This window comes from Amblyomma americanum, chromosome 5 (assembly GCF_052857255.1).
Source record: "Amblyomma americanum isolate KBUSLIRL-KWMA chromosome 5, ASM5285725v1, whole genome shotgun sequence".
In the NCBI taxonomy this organism is placed as follows: domain Eukaryota; kingdom Metazoa; phylum Arthropoda; class Arachnida; order Ixodida; family Ixodidae; genus Amblyomma; species Amblyomma americanum.
In genome coordinates this window covers 177,950,451-177,966,526 of record NC_135501.1, presented here as the reverse complement: position 1 = coordinate 177,966,526, position 16,076 = coordinate 177,950,451, and the positions used below count along the sequence as shown (strand labels likewise).

The 16,076-nt window shown below is 46.6% G+C and overlaps 5 non-coding genes across 5 annotated transcripts; all 5 read left to right on the top strand.

Annotated features, from left to right (window-relative positions):
* Positions 1-2,303: 2,303 nt before the first annotated feature.
* TRNAT-AGU (transfer RNA threonine (anticodon AGU)) lies at positions 2,304-2,377 on the top strand. Its single transcript has one exon. It is a non-coding gene; the product is annotated as a tRNA-Thr (tRNA).
* A 6,633-nt stretch (positions 2,378-9,010) lies between these two features.
* On the top strand, positions 9,011-9,084 carry TRNAT-AGU (transfer RNA threonine (anticodon AGU)). The gene has a single exon. It is a non-coding gene; the product is annotated as a tRNA-Thr (tRNA).
* A 5,921-nt stretch (positions 9,085-15,005) lies between these two features.
* On the top strand, positions 15,006-15,079 carry TRNAT-AGU (transfer RNA threonine (anticodon AGU)). Its single transcript has one exon. It is a non-coding gene; the product is annotated as a tRNA-Thr (tRNA).
* Positions 15,080-15,401: 322 nt separating this feature from the next.
* Positions 15,402-15,475, top strand: TRNAT-AGU (transfer RNA threonine (anticodon AGU)). The gene has a single exon. It is a non-coding gene; the product is annotated as a tRNA-Thr (tRNA).
* A 323-nt stretch (positions 15,476-15,798) lies between these two features.
* TRNAT-AGU (transfer RNA threonine (anticodon AGU)) lies at positions 15,799-15,872 on the top strand. The gene has a single exon. It is a non-coding gene; the product is annotated as a tRNA-Thr (tRNA).
* Positions 15,873-16,076: the final 204 nt, after the last annotated feature.

The following is a 16,076-nucleotide window of genomic DNA, read 5'->3' as shown; positions in this document are numbered from 1 at the left end:
AATTTTTAGTTACATAGGGCCGTCTTCTATAAGCTGTCAATTTTCCACTACCATGTGGCGCCCGTTTGTACGTTTTTCCTTGGTAACTCATATACCTGCGGCTTTCAAGTGTCTTTGGGAAGCGACACGGTCATTGGGCGGTCGGCGACCGGACCTCATCATTGGCTGCCATTGGCTGCGGTATTCAGCGCATTGTAAGGTGCATTCCAGCGTTCTGTCAACAACAGGCGACCAGAGCTGAACACTGGCTGCCATTGCCTGCGATGTGCAGCCAACAGTGAGGCCTGATCGCTTACTACTCAATGGCCGGGTAGCTTTACAAGTGACCAGTCACAAAAGAAATGAGGACCAAATGAACGCAAAATGGACAATTGAAAACGGACACTTGTAGATAAGGCCTGCTGCGGCTATAAATCACAGGAAAGGTCTGTGCTCAGCCGAAGTGGCTCGTTCGGTGCGATCACAAAACACTTTAAAAACAAAAGCAAAAAGTGGAGGGACACCTAAGCTCCGCCGTAAGAGTGTGACGCGATCGCGGAATGGTTTATATGTTGCCTTTATCTGCGGAATTGCTTATTCTTGATTTTACACTCACCCGCCGCGGTGGCTCAGTGGTTAGGGCGCTCGACTACTGATCCGGAGTTCCCGGGTTCGAACCCGACCGCGGCGGCTGCGTTTTTATGGAGGCAAAACGCTAAGGCACCCGTGTGCTTTGGGATGTCAGTGCACGTTAAAGATACCAAGGTGGTCGAAATTATTCCGGAGCCCTCCACTACGGCACCTCCTTCTTCCTTTCCTCTTTCACTCCCTCCCTTATCCCTTCCCTTACGGCGCGGTTCAGGTGTCCAACGATATATGAGACAGATACTGCGCCATTTCCTTTCACCAAAAAACCAATTATTATTATTATTATGTTACACTCATAGATCCCTGGGAGTCATCATAACACTCCTGGTAGAGCGGTGCAGCGGTTAACAGATTCATCACTGCTCTGCGATGGCTGGTGCAGCCACCGGTGGGGCTTGTGAGACCCAGGTTGCTCTTTTCGAGCGACCGATGGTTAACTGCCACATGCCATTGTGGGCAGTTTTCTCACAATGCGGTGGGCAGGTTGTGATGCCGCCACAGGGTCCCGCGACCGTGGTTTCCCCCTGGGCCACGCTAAAACAATAATCGCGTTAAGAAAAAATAGATCATCTGCGTCACCAACCTCTGAGCTTTGATATAGTGGCATATGCGTAAGTAGGGATCATGTGATGTAGCCACGATTCAAATGTGAACTGCGAATCCCTTTGGTTTTCGCAGTTAACATTCACCACTATGCGACGCGTGTGCATGAATCGGCGCAGGTGAGGCATCGGGGCTGTTTCTAAGCCAGCTTAAGTAACTGATTAACTACGGCAATGAAGCGCAAATCACAAAGCTAACCAGAATGGGTGGATGATGGCTTGTAGACATGCTAAACTACTCCAAGATTAAGCTACACAAGGGATTCAAATGGCTTCAAGGAATCTTTCAAGGTTTAGAGAAATTCAAAGGAATGATTAAAGTTAACATTTGCTTAAGAAAATAACTATTTTTCTTCAAGTAAGGAGATTATAACACAGATGTGCAGCTTAAAGTATTTCACAGATATACAGCTGCTGTTACGTTAACGGGTACTGGAAATATTTCAGTGCTTTTTTTTACCCTATTTAGGGTGTTACCCATAAAAAATTGGACGATCATGGTGGGAAGCGGAAATTTTAATTTTTTTTTTCGTGCTGTAGAAGCACCGAAAGAGCGCCTTTTGCGTGTAAGGAGAAAGAAGAAAACACCAATGAGGCTTGTTGTGGTTGTCGATTGTTTAAGAAATCCTTCAAAACAAGCCTACATTGTCCGGCTGTGCTGTTTAATTCATTCACGGAATGCAACGGCAACAGAAGGGCGCGATACAAACTGGAAAGAGATTTGCGGGAATGCGACGAAATTGGAGCACTGGAAGATGATAACAGCTAGAGAAAGCACCGCCAGAAAATTCTGTTATGTCAAAGTGACTCGTGTTTTATTTGATTTTTCCATCTACGCATCATTTTCTAGCTTTATTAATCGAAGCCGCAAGACAAAAAAAAATACTTAGAACGGGCCGCCGGTGCACTCTGGTGCTCGGCGTGGATTGCGCAAGAGATGCTCTTGGCGAGTGACGCGACTTCAGGGCCGGCGCGTGTGCTGCAGCTATAATTAGATGTGGAAGATTGAATGAAGCAACATGGTGCTACCCGATTTCGCAGAAGACAAGGCCGGTGCTTTGGCGCGACTCCGTCGGCGCCGTGGCTTAGTTGGTTAAAGCGCCTGTCTAGTAAACAGGAGATCGTGAGTTCGAATCTCACCGGTGCCTGACGCCTGGAAGCGTTTCCTTTTTTTTTACGCCACGCTGACAGGCGCAACCAGACATACGCAAACATGTACAACGAGGTCCGTATTTCTTGTCTTAAACCATGTGCACAAGTGCCTGAACATTAGAGTTTATTGCGGTTGAAAAATGTTATAATGATAAATGTTTTTTGTGCAAAGGAAATGACGCAGTATCTGCCTCATATATCGTTGGACACCTGAACCGCGCCGTAAGGGAAGAGATAAAGGAGGGAGTGAAAGAAGAAAGGAATAAAGAGGTGCCGTAGTGGAGGGCTCCGGAATAATTTCGACCACCTGGGGATCTTTAACGTGCACTGACATCACACAGCACACGGGCGCCTTAGCGTTTTGCCTACTCATGAATTCACCTGCAGCTCAATGCAGTTTAGTGTAGCCGTCAGTGTTTAGAAAAGTAGTATAACCGCTTTATAACTTAAAGGCAGACCCTTTACGTGCTTAGTTGATTGCATATAATAGATGCATTTATCAGACCTCAGCTCGATTAAACTTATAAAGCCTGGGATCGCTATTTCGAGAAAAGAAAAATGTTTTTAGAAACTAGCAAGGGTTCTAAGGAAAGCCGTTCGTTTTATATTTGATTCTTATCACAGCCTATATTCATTCACCATCATCACTCATGGCTGGATATACAACATTCCGACGTTAGACATTAGAAGGATGAAGACTGAGGTGACTGTTCCTGGTTCACAGGCGCCAATTCAGCATCTGTTCAGAATCTCCCCATGTAATTCGTTAAACTCGGTTCACCTATCTTCACAACCTGACACCATATTTTGTAAATAGGAATATCTTCAAGAACGTAGCCCACCGGGCTACGAACAGACTCAGTATACCACCTACACAAACTTATTATACCACTTCGGGTATTACGAACATATTAGTACGACGACACGGCTATAATGGCCTTTCGTGTGATAACCTAGAATACAACGAACTTTAATATGCAACCTCCGACATAGCTAACTTTAATGTGTTGACTTCAGTTGTACCGAACCTAAGTAAGCCACCTTGGGTTTAACGAAATTTTGTTTGTTACGTCGGACACCGTCACCTAAGTATGCCGCTTGGAATATACCGAACTTTTGTATCAGGACCCCGGATATAAATAACTTAACTGTATCAACTCAGATACAAAAAACTTTAGTGCATGATATTCGGATATAACGAATGTTTGGCTGCTACCGCATTCGAACGATCTGCAGAGGAGCGCCTTAATGTTTTTTTTATTGTTTTTAACACGCAATATCGCCTTTCGAATGCACTTGCAACGGATGTCTTTTCTACGGGCGGTGTAGCATTACACCTGAGACACGTTTACTGAACGCTCTCACTTGAATTTGTTCTTGGCTCTTTTTTTTCCTTTTCTCGTTTCTTCTAGCACTTTCGTGTGTTTTTGTTCCTTTCGCTTGCTCTTAATTGCACCGTACTTTCATTTTATTCGAGAAGTGTGCCATGAGGCATAAGTTGAAAAAATAAAAAAAGGAAGGGGGGGGAAGCAAATGCATTTCTTTTTCCCTCTATTTCCCTTCCAAGGCCATCTATGACTGCCATGCTCTTTAAATAAATAAAAAGTTTTATATAAATATAAAGGTGCATAAACAACGAAACACGTAAATACGTCATGCAACTAGAATGTGCCGGGAGGGTACGCTGCCACGAAGAAGGGGGGAGGGGGGAGGATTGGCGCAGTTGTATTCTCGCTTCATCTCCCTGTAAAGGAAGAGCGAGCAGGGTGAGGAAATCCTAGCAAGCTTGTTTATTTTTTGGTTTAAAGACAGGGCGCTTTATTGTCTAGCTTGGATTAAGTGAAAAAATACCATTCTTTTGTTCTAGAACACATGTTTGTCTGTCTTTAAAGAAAGCTGGCGTGCATTGCCTTTATTTCTCGGTCAAAAAAAAAAAAGAGGCAGAAGGTAATTTTTGTTTTGTCTGCTGTCCAAAGCAGAAACGGCAAATTAGTACGAAATATTGACTGGTGAAGGAGGATTTATAGGTAACTTTTACAGAGGAAGGTAGAGAGGGACGCTAGGGAGGGGGTTACAGGGTCTGTGCATTGCACAGTGCATTTCCTGAAGAGTCGTCTTGCCAAAAGGACCAACCAGTGTTGTTCTAGAGTCTCTTTCCTTTCCCTTTCCCTCCCCATAAAAATCAAATATAAATCCCTGATAATTAGTCCTAAAGCAGATTAAATAAGGGGGGGGGGGCAAAAAAAAATTCCATTTCATTTCATCGCCGAGAGTGGGTGTAAGCACGGAATGCCTTAATGTGAAAGGGATGCTCATATAGGTGGTGGTGGACGCGCTCAGGTATTGGCCAGGTTGCTTGGCTCCGGTGCGCCGCAGCCTTCATTTTCTTTTTTTCTCTGGCCTCGGCAGCGAGGTCGGTCTACCTGAGAGATTTCACAACTTTACGTGTTGCAGGCATCAGCCGCTTGTTTTCTCACAGCTTAAGCAGTTGTTTCCAAGACGCGATTGCAATACAACATTAGGGCGTAGTACCAGTGTCTACTCCACTGAAGCTGCAGTCGTCAAAGACAGCAACTTAGGGTGAGGAGGAGTGGAGAACAGGCATGTGCTATACGCATAATCACGGAGCTAATTCTTCAGCCTATGTTTGGTATTCAATCTTGTACCGCGGCAAAGCGTATCCATTTTCTTCCCGTGCCATCGCAAAAGAATAATTTGGGCTACGACATCGCCGCCTGTCGGTGAAATCAATGCATGATCCCTTATTTCCTGTTCGATTGCATGTGGTGATAATACCCAAGAGGCGTACAGATTGGCCCATTTTACACAGGATGCGACTGTTGACAGAGATAACACGTCTTCTCTAGTTTTCCCTGGTTGGCCTGCGGAGCTCAAGAAGGAAACACTGGGACAGCATATGATACATATTGTCATCGGTTTTGCATGAAGCTAACAAATAAAAGATAAATATAATTTATGTATAATGAGACGACCGGGTCGCAAAGGTTTAGTCCCACAGCGTAGCAGTTAATACATCACGAGAGTTTGGCAAATTCATTATCCCGCGTTTTCATCCTGCTCAGCTGTTTTGTTTCAGTTTCTTTCGCCATAAAACTAAGCCCTGCTGGCGCTTCGCTGCAACCGGTGCACGTTACGGGTGGTCGTTTGCCTCTTCGTTTGAACATTGATATCAGCTGGGTGCAGGCCAGGTGCGACCATTGCGAGGTCTTCAACGTACTCCTTAAACATAGCTGATAAAAGCATGCTTACCGGGCTTCACTTGTTCGTCCCCCTAACGGCGAAAGTAACTTGCCCTCACACCCCCCAGTGATTCTTGTGCGCCCCATTAGCCATAACTTTGTGGACTTATGGCCAATATATTTTGAAGGTAGCTGCCATTTTACGTATTGATTCGCAAGAGCAAGTTTGACTCGATCGCACACTCCAAACCTTATAAGAAGTTCTAAATTTTCTTATCAGGAGAGAAACGGCGCAGTGAGAATTATTTGATAGTTATTGCAAAAACAGAGCGGACTTTTAAATTCAAAATGTGCATTCATAAATGCGTGCACAGAAATTCACATGTTGTCACCGGTTTGGATGGCGCTAGTAGTATACCTGATATCCTCTCCGTTTCAAGTGTATTAAGTGGCACATTCTTGAGTTGGAGTTTCTGCGTCCGTTAAACTACCGATGAAGAAATAGTTGAATCTTTTATCAAGGAATAGCTTCATTTTCGGTCCTGTAGCATAATGGACAAAGCTACTAGCTCTTACTGCAAGGCGGCGACGAAGAGGCCCCATGGGTGACATGAAAGCTCGAGCCTGCTACTACGAAAAAGAAGAAACGTAATAGATTCGGAAGTATGTGGGTATGTGCCATTGTGTGAGGTCAACAACAACAACAACAACAGGAGGGCACAGCGAGGCGACCGACAACTTGTTTGGTGCAGGCATATCTGTATAGATCAGTACTATTCAGAGTGTTTTTGAGGTGGTTGATGATGGTCTACACAGAGGAGGAGTCGCATTTCTGTTGCGGACGTGGTGGCCGTGCAGCGTTACTTTTGGCGGCGTTGGAAAAGCGAACCAGGTGTCCGGGTGCAGAAGATGACTTCTCATCAGATGGCTCCGGGCGTTCATATGGAACTTCGTTAAGCCGTGGCGATGGAAGCTCATCAACCTTGCAGTCGCTGTGCGGTTCCTCGGGTGAGGCATGGAGCAGCGGCTCGCCTTCAGCGTCAGACATGGGACGTGATGCCCTGCTTGGGCAACTAATGGGTGAGTTCTGCACCTCCTCCTCATCAGTGAATCTACCACAGTCTGGTGCAGAGGATCTAGAAGAGGGCATACCAGGACCATCTGGACATGACACTATGACAGCACATGGGGGCTGCCTAATGAGCAGGCTGGCCAGCATGTGCACGCGTGCCCGACAGGAAACAGCCACGCAGCAGCCTCAGGGCATCTGTGGAGAGACCGCCGCATTTGCACATGCTGAAGGAGGGGTTGAACGCCCAGGACCTGCGATGGCAGCGCAGAGCATCAAGGATCTCAGGGGAGAAGCTGGTCAGCCGGTACTTGTTCAGGCCGACAGCATGCGTCCGGGCGTAAAGTGAGGTATGGCTGTGCTCGATTGCCGAATCGACTATCGGGTGAGCATTGCTTCGCAGCGGACTCGGAATCAACTGTAAAGAAGCGATCCATTTATGGAACGCGTTAGCCGCACCACCGTCTTTGCTGGCACAATTATGCGCCTGCCTCAACTGCTGCTAGAAACTGTGACGATAACACAAACTGTGCTGCCTATTGAGGGCACTACCATGAGAGTGCACAAGTTTGTGAAAAAGACACGGCCTCACAGAGCAGGTGCTTTTATAAAGAGCTGTTGAAAAGAGTGATGCAGTGCTTGCAGTTCCCTGGCATTCGCTTCACATTCATGATGCGCCAGCACAGACTGGAGGTGTGGCCTGGCTACGTGCGGTCTGTAGCTGAGTATGAAGAAGGGTTCCTGATGAGCTGCGTTTGGGAGACGTCTGCCGCTCCTCCTGTTTCACTCTGCCTAATAATTTGGCCACAGTTCGTTGTTCATATCGCCCAAGTGTGGGACTCTGAATCACCGTCTTGAGACGCCGACCCGAGCCCGGGTCACGGAACAAATGTTCTCTCTCGGACTCTCGACTAAAGTACAGCCTTCGTCGAAATTGAAGGGACCAAGACGGTGCCTTCAGGGCCATGCTTTATAACTCGTTAGGAACCGCCAGCGATCGACTCTTGAATAATTCTTGCCCTCATCCCTCCTAATGAGATTGATTCCGCTGAGTCGGATAGAGCTCCGCTACACGCCATAGAAGCAATCCGCTTGCCACCTATACTTTCGACGGAAGCTGTACCTACAAGGCCCGACGCTCAAAAAGGCTCTAACTCATGAATGAACAAATATACTACTACTCTCTCACTCCTAACTCTTGCAATTCTTTTTGCGTTTTTTGGTTTGCTGAACGAATGACGTAGAGAACGAAGAAAAAAGATTCACCATGATATAGAGCTCCTGGTCAATTTCGACCACCAGGCGTCCGTTAAGGTGTGGTGCCACGGCGCTGTAAAGAGTTCCAGACAGTCGGAATTATTTTGGAGCCCTCGACTACGTGCCGGCGCCTCTATCTCTCTGCCTTCACTTAAAAAGGGGCTGTCAAAGGCGCTCTCAGCAAAGATGCGATGTACTTAGAATGCTAAAGGACGCCGCTTCACAAATATCTTCCAGCAAGAATTTTTAGTGTTTTGTGGAAGCTGAGTTATCTGTAGTTTAAATTTGAATTTCCGCGTCTTCGAGCCTTCTCTCTCCATTCGTCACTTTGCGCACGCTGAAATGTCAGTGTTCCTCCACTGGCCCCGCGCACTCGCTCCCTCCATCGGCTCCGACACTCGCGAACCAATGCTAGCAGTCCGCTGCTGACGTAACGAGCGCGAATTCGGGCGAAAACCCATCACCGCAGGTCGCCGCTAGGCGCGGAAGCGGAAGTTTTAAAAATTGTATTTAAAATTATCGGCTCGCTTTTGAGGTCTTGTATGCGGCATGAACGCTCGTTGGTATGTTCTCTTCATAATGCGAGCGTTTTATAGACCACCTCAAACACCCTTTTCAAGGACTTTCTTAATCCATTCGCTCACGGTGCTGTTAGCATGTCGACGAAAGTGCTGCGATTAATGTACCTTTCCCGTCATCACAAACATGTCGTAAAGTATCCTACATTTTTCCATTGGGGCATGGACGCAGAAAAATAAGAAATCACTCGCTAGAGAGAAATACTAGCTAGAGAATGCATCACGAAGGAAAGAAAAAGTGTTTCGGTCTCAGAACGTCTGGTTTAGAGTTTTATTTGTTCGATCACTAAATTTTCTGGCTTTATAAGACGAAGGCACAAGACAAGAAAAAGTACGGAGAATCGGCTGCCAGTGTTCTGGCGTTCGGCGGGAATTGCGCAATTGATGCTCTTGGCTAGCGACGTGCCTTCTGTACCGGTACTATAGGCTGAATCTGTAATTACATCTCGAACGCACAGCGACGCAACTTCGTGCTACCTTATTCCAAACACACCCGAGAACGGAGATGTCGTGTCCGCCTCCGTCGGCGCCGTGGCTTAGTTGGTTAAAGCGCCTGTCTAGTAAACAGGAGATCGTGAGTTCGAATCTCACCGGTGCCTGACGCTAGGGTGCGTTACTTTTTTTCGCTTAAATGAAAAACACAAGCAAATATGTGCAAAAATATACAATGTTCGTATTTCTTTTAGTTTTTCACTTGTTGCAGTACTTGGACACTGTAATGAATTCGGTGCGAAAAATGCGAGCGTAGGATGTAGCACTGCGGAACTCATGAATGCATCGTGAGTGCATGTGTATGAGAAAAAAAGAGTGAATATAAAAATATATATACATTAAGATGAATGGGTAACAAAAGTTTTGTTTTAGAGTTTGGTTGTGTTTTGTTTCTACGACCTGAGAGTTTGGTAGGTTTATGATCTCGCGTTTTTATCCTGCATAGGTCTATGGTTTCAGTTCGTTTCAATATAAAACTAAGCCCTGATTCCGCCTCGCAGCAACAAGTGCATGTTATGGCTGGTCTTTGTTTTCTTCTTTTGAAAAATGATGTCAGCTCGTTACGGTCTGTATTTTCAAGAGGAGCTCTTTTGATTGACAGAACAACACGGACTTCGTGCGTTGCAAGGCGGTGATCGATGCGAGGGATGAATTAAGGGTGTGACCGTTACGAACTCGTCAATACACTTTTTAAACACAGCTGGAAAAGCACGTTTTCCTGGAATCACTTGTTGCCCTCATAAGAGTGTCAGTAGCTTGTCTTTATATCACCTAACGAACCGCAACATTCTGGACTTTGGGTCATCTTGGAATGTAAGCTACTTTTCTAAATATAGATTAAAAAAAAGTAGGTGTGGCTCGTTAGCGCACTCCCAATTTTATGAGCAGATGTGGATTTTTTTATCACAAAAGTCGTGGTGCGATAATAATTATTTCATAATTACTACAAAAAAGAGCGCAATTTAAATTGACAACGCTCGTTCATAAATGCGTGCGTGTAAATTCACATATGTTCACTGCTACTGAGAGCAATAGTATTATATTTGACATCGTCGTCGTTTGAAATGTCTGAAGTGGAACATTCTAGAGTTGAATATTCTGCGTCCTGTGAAATACCCATGAAGCAATGGATAAAAATTTTTCATGAAAAACTTATTCCATTTTTGGTCTTGCAGCATAATGGACAAAACCACTAGGTCTAGCTGCAAGGCGACGACGAATTGACACTATAGGCGACACGATAGCTAGAAAGCAGAAGAAACGTACTTTATTTGCAAGAGCGCACCACGAGACGACCGTCAACGTGTTAGGAGCAGGCATATCTTTTTAGAACAGTTCTATTCAGACTGTTCTTGTGGTGGCTAATGATGGACATCACAGAGGGGGACTCGCATGTTTGTTGGGGCCGTGGTAGCCGCGCAGCATTACTTCTGGCTGCGTTGCAGAAGCAAGCCAGGCGCCCAGGTGCAGATGTCTCCTCATCAGATGGTACCGGGCGTTCATGTGGATCTTCATCAAACCCTGAACGGCACAGCGAGTCGCTGTGTCGTTCTTCGGGTGACGCATGGACCAGCGGCTCGCCTTCAGTGTCCGACATGGGACGTGATGTCCTGCTTGGACAACTAATGGGTGAGTCCTGCAGTGCCTCCTCAGCCTAGAATCCACCAGAATCTGCTGCAGAGGATCCAGAACAAGGCGTACCAGGATCATCTCGACATGGCATCATGACAGCACATGGCGACTGTCTAGTGAGCACGCCGGTCAGTATGAGCATGCATGCGCAACAGCTAACAGGCCCGCCGGAACCGCAGGACATCTCTGGAGGGAGAACCGCAACTGCACGCGCTGGAGGAGGGGTTGAACCTCTAGGAACTGCGAGGACACAGCGGAGCATCAAGGATCTCGGGGGGGGGGGGGGGAGGGAGAAGCTGACCAGCCAGTGCTCCTTGAGGCCGACTATGTGCGTTAGAGCACGAAGTAAGATATAGCCGCATTGACTACTGGGTGACCATCGCTCCCAAGCGGACTCGGAATCAACTGTTAAGAAGCGATCCAGTTATAGAGCGCGCCAGCAGCAGCGCCGTCTTTGCTGACACAATTGCCTGCCTCAACTGCTGCTAGAAACTGTGACGATCACACAAACTGTGCAGTCTATTGTGGGCACTACCGTCACAGTGCACATCAAGTTTGTGAAAAAGGCACGGCCTCACAGTGCAGGTGCTTTTATAAAGAGCTGTTGAAAAGAGTGATGCAGTGCTTGCAGTTCTCTGGCATTCGCCTCACATTAATAATGCGCCAGTACAGACTGGTGGTGTGTCCGGGCTACGTGCAGTCTGTATCTGTAGCTGAGTACGAGGAAGGCTTCCTGGTGAGCTGCGCTTTGTACTTCAATGTGCTGCGCACCGTCTCTGCACGTGAAGTGCTGTTTGATGTGCACAATGGCTACCGTCAACACGATAATGTCAAGACTGTGCATGCCATTGGGGGTGCAATTGTAATGACGCGCTACAACTACCGCACATATCGGATCGATGGCAGTGTGGGGTGTGAAACCAATCTTCACTTTTCAGTTCCGCTACAGTCATACGAATAGCCAAGTTGAGTATGTCAATTCATGTACAATATTGAGATCCACGACTACTATCATCCGATACCGCTAATCAGGATCACTTAAGGCGTTAATTACGATCCCAGACTCGCTGCCAAAGTTATTAAAGTCTTGTACAAATTAAGATGTCTTGCCTGGTGTTACTTGTCTCTGAAATTCGAAAGCTGTAAAAACTGTCCATAACGTTGCATATCGTTATGTCCAGAAGTCTACTCTTAAGTACCACATGCAATCTCAAAACACGCAGTGTATCGAAGAGAAGATGATTTTCAGCAGAAGCTTGAGGATCACAAAGCGCGAAAGGGCATAAAAAAGGTACAACTAGTGGGCACGATCTTGTTTTATTGTTGGTTGGCACTATGAATGTAGTTTCTCGGGCGAAGGTGTACAGCTCATCTCCAGAAATAACGAAAAAGCGCTTTTGCGAATGGAGTTCCTTGCTACAATGTCTCTTATGCAGTATGGATTAGGGACGCTTACTGGACATCTTTTTTTATTGCCTTGAACTCAAATTAATGCCACTCGCGTCATTCTTTCAGTCTCTAATGTTACTTTCTGCCGAACGTCTGGGAAATTCGACTTGTCGGCCCACCATTCCTGTTAGGTGGTTTATTTCATTGCCTCTTTCGCAAGGTTTACCACCATAATCGCTTGCATACCGAGCTTACGTTTGTACCAGAAGAACACTGTTGACGATTTAAGCATCAACCGAAGTTACTGGAATGCAATATCAAGCTAGAGGTTTTGTTTATTTATTCATGGTTAGAGGGTAGAAATCTGGGATTACTTTCCTGTAGACAGTACTTACACCACGCTTATAACTTTTTCCCTATGACATTCACAAAGTGAGCAAGGGCGGGGAAGACCTCTGGGTGCTTTCCAACGTTTCAGTGCGAGGAATTGTCTTCGTCTGGGCGGCCAGACAATGACAGGCACACTGTTACGCTTTCTACCTCGTTAAGCACTGCTAGAGACCCCAATCTCCTAAAAGCACTATGAGCTCTCGTTCTCTTTCCCTAATAGTAATTAGGCTTCTACGGAAGCTGCAAGAATCCCGCTACACGGCATAGAAGCAATCGTCTTCGGATCTTTACTTTCGCCGAAAGCTGTATCTCGGAGGCCCGGCGCGTAAAAAGATGTTGGGTCATGATCCAACAAACCGCTACTTTATCCGTAACCCTTACACTTCTCTTTGGAGCGTTTTTTGTTTCCTGGATGAAGCACGCAGTGAAAGAAAGAAGAAAGAAAGTTTCATCATTATCTAGGGCTGCAGATCAATTTCGAGCACCTGGTGTCTTTCAAAGTGTGATGCCAGGGCGCGGTAAAAAATCTCAGGCAGCCGAAATTATTTCGAATCTTTCTATCACGCGCCAGCACCTCTCTCTCTGCCTGCTTTTAATGCCTTCTTAATCCTTTCCCTCACGGCGATGTTCGGGTGTCGACAAAAGTGCTGCAAAATGGAAACGAGCGCAGCAACACGCCTAACGACTCTCCCAAGCGATTAAATATCTGATTAATTTTTATTCACGGCAATGCCCTTATGAACGACTTTCTTCACCCGTACCGGTGATCACGGTACCCGTACCCGTACCCGTAGCGGCGATCTCAAGCAAGGCAACAAATAGAACAATATCCACCTTAATTCAGCTGTAAGGCTGTGAAATAAAGCTCTAGAGCTTCTACAAACTGTCGCAGTTGAAGGTAATTGGGCCATAGCACAAGCGGGGGAGTAATCCGATACCGGTGCCACATCGAGGTAGTTTCTCTGCCCGCGAAAGTTACTGATTCACACACACATTCCAGATTTCACAATAAGTTCATGTGCTCTGCGCAAAGTATCCATGTCCTGTGCGCAAACACTGGATTCGCGGCCATGCCCAGGATCCACATCACATTCAAGCGGATGCTATGACTCAAGTTCACACGTGAGACGACCCGCCACCTTCCCCTCTTCCCCCAGATCCGTTCCTGTTCCATGTTTCCGATTCCGAAGTTCTGCGCCAGCGAACACGCGCTCTAATTCCTCCGTGTTCGCACCTTCTCCCCTGTAGTCTTACTCGGCAGGAGGAGGTATCCGTGCGCCGCATTCGGGCAGGGGCGGCTCTGACACCATCTGCCGGTCATCGGCGGCGCGCAAAAGATCTGCCAGCAACTGACAGGTGCCCTCACTGTAGCGCTGCCCCGGACATTTGTGATGTGCGGCACTTGTAGTGGACGTGCCCAGCGACGGCTGCAATTAGAAAATGGCTCCTCTGGCAGGTTGGCCTGCGGTGGAACCGCGAACGCGACTATGTGAAGTGGACAATGAACAATCATTTCATCGGCAGCCTCTGCGACTACCTCAGCACAACGAGTCTTCACTCCTTTTAACTTTTAATCTCCCGCATTCCTTCCACCTTTTTCAACTTATGCCTCATGCCAGCCACACTTTTCGAAAAAAAAAAAACTACAGAAATGAAGAGGAAATCACAAAGCTAACCGTAATGGCTGGCAGGTGGCGTGAGGAGACAGGCTTAACTAGTCAAATTGAAAACCGCCCATGTTATTCAAATGGGTTCATGAAATCATTGAAGGTTGAGGGAAACTCGAAAGGATGATTACAATTGACATCTGCTGAAGGGAAGATGCATTTTTTTTCAAGTAGGGAGATTTGAACAAAAATGTCTAACTGTTTTTTACAGATGCAATGTTGCTGTTACCTACACGGGAACATAAGATATTGTACCGTTTGGGTATCACCCTAATTAGGTTGTGTCCTATAAGCGATTGCGCTAAGACTGTGGGTGGCTGAATTTTATCATGTCGGTGCCATAAAACGAGCGCAGGAACGTTTTTTATTTCTAAAGAAGTGGAAGAAAATGGTCATGAGGCTCATTGTTGCTTGTTTCGGAAATCCTTCAAAACGAGCCTACTTCAGCTGGCTGTACATGTATATGGTACACCTTATTTACATCATGTAGTGGCAGCACAACGGCATGACCCTACAAGATGGAAATAGATGTTGGATGAAGGCAGCGAATTAAAAACGCCGGAAGATGAAAAATCATTCGTTCATCATTCATCATCAGCCTGACTAGGCCCAGTGAAGGGCAAAGACCTCTTTTATGTCTCTCCAATTAACCCTGTCCTTTGCCAACTGCGCCCAACCTATGCCTGGAAACTTCCTAATTCTTTCATCGCGAAATTTCCTCGCTTTATTGGGCAAAACCGCAAAGCAAAGAAAAGTACTGGGAATCGGCAGGGAATGATTTCTAGCGTTCGGCGCGGATGGCGCAAGAGACGCTTTTGGCGAGTGACGCGACTTCGGTGCCGGCATCGTGCGCTGAAGCTATAATTAGATCCTGAACACACAGTGACGCAACATCGTGCTACCTGATTTCACAGACACCCGAGAACGGAGCTTTCGTGCTAGTCTCCGTCGGCGCCGTGGCTTAGTTGGTTAAAGCGCCTGTCTAGTAAACAGGAGATCGTGAGTTCGAATCTCACCGGTGCCTGACTCCTGGGTGCTTAATATCTTTTTCGCTTCGATGAGAAGCATAAGCAAATATGCGCAAAAATGTACAAGGATGCGTGTATTTGTTATCTTTTATCATTCGTCGGAGTACTTGAACATTGGAGTTTTGCGTTTAAAGGGGTTTAACGTCCCAAAAAGGCTCAGGCTACGAGGGACGCCGTATTGAAGGGCTCTGGAAATTTCGACCAACCGGGGTTCTTTAACGCGCACTGACATCGCATAGTACACGGCTCTCGAGAACTCTACATTGAAGTTTGGAGAATTCGACATTGGATAACGGCGCTTTCGTGCTTCCTTCCGTCGGCGCCGTGGCTTAGTTGGCTAAAGCGCCTGTCTAGTAAACAGGAGATCGTGAGTTCGAATCTCACCGGTGCCTGACGCCTGGTAGCTTTACTTTTTCCTCGCTTCGATGGGGAAGCACAAGGAAATATGCGCAAAAATGTACAAGGATGCGTGTATTTGTTTTCTTTTATCATTCGTCGCAGTACTTGGACATTGGAGTTTTGCGTTTAAAGGGGTTTAACGTCCCAAAAAGGCTCAGGCTATGAGAGACGCCGTATTGAAGGGCTCTGGAAATTTCGACCACCCGGGGTTCTTTAACGCGCACTGACATCGCATAGTACACGGCCCTCGAGAATTCTACATTGAAGTTTGGAGAATTGGACATTGGATAACGGCGCTTTCGTGCTTCCTTCCGTCGGCGCCGTGGCTTAGTTGGCTAAAGCGCCTGTCTAGTAAACAGGAGATCGTGAGTTCGAATCTCACCGGTGCCTGACGCCTGGTAGCTTTACTTTTTCCTCGCTTCGATGGGAAGCACAAGGAAATATGCGCAAAAATGTGCAACGACGACAGTATTTCTTTTCTTTTATCATTTGTCGCAGAATTGGACACTGGAGAACGGCGCTTTTTTGATTTCTTCCGTCGGCGCCGTGGCTTAGTCATTCGACTTCCGGCCACCGAGCGTGACGGACGTGTTT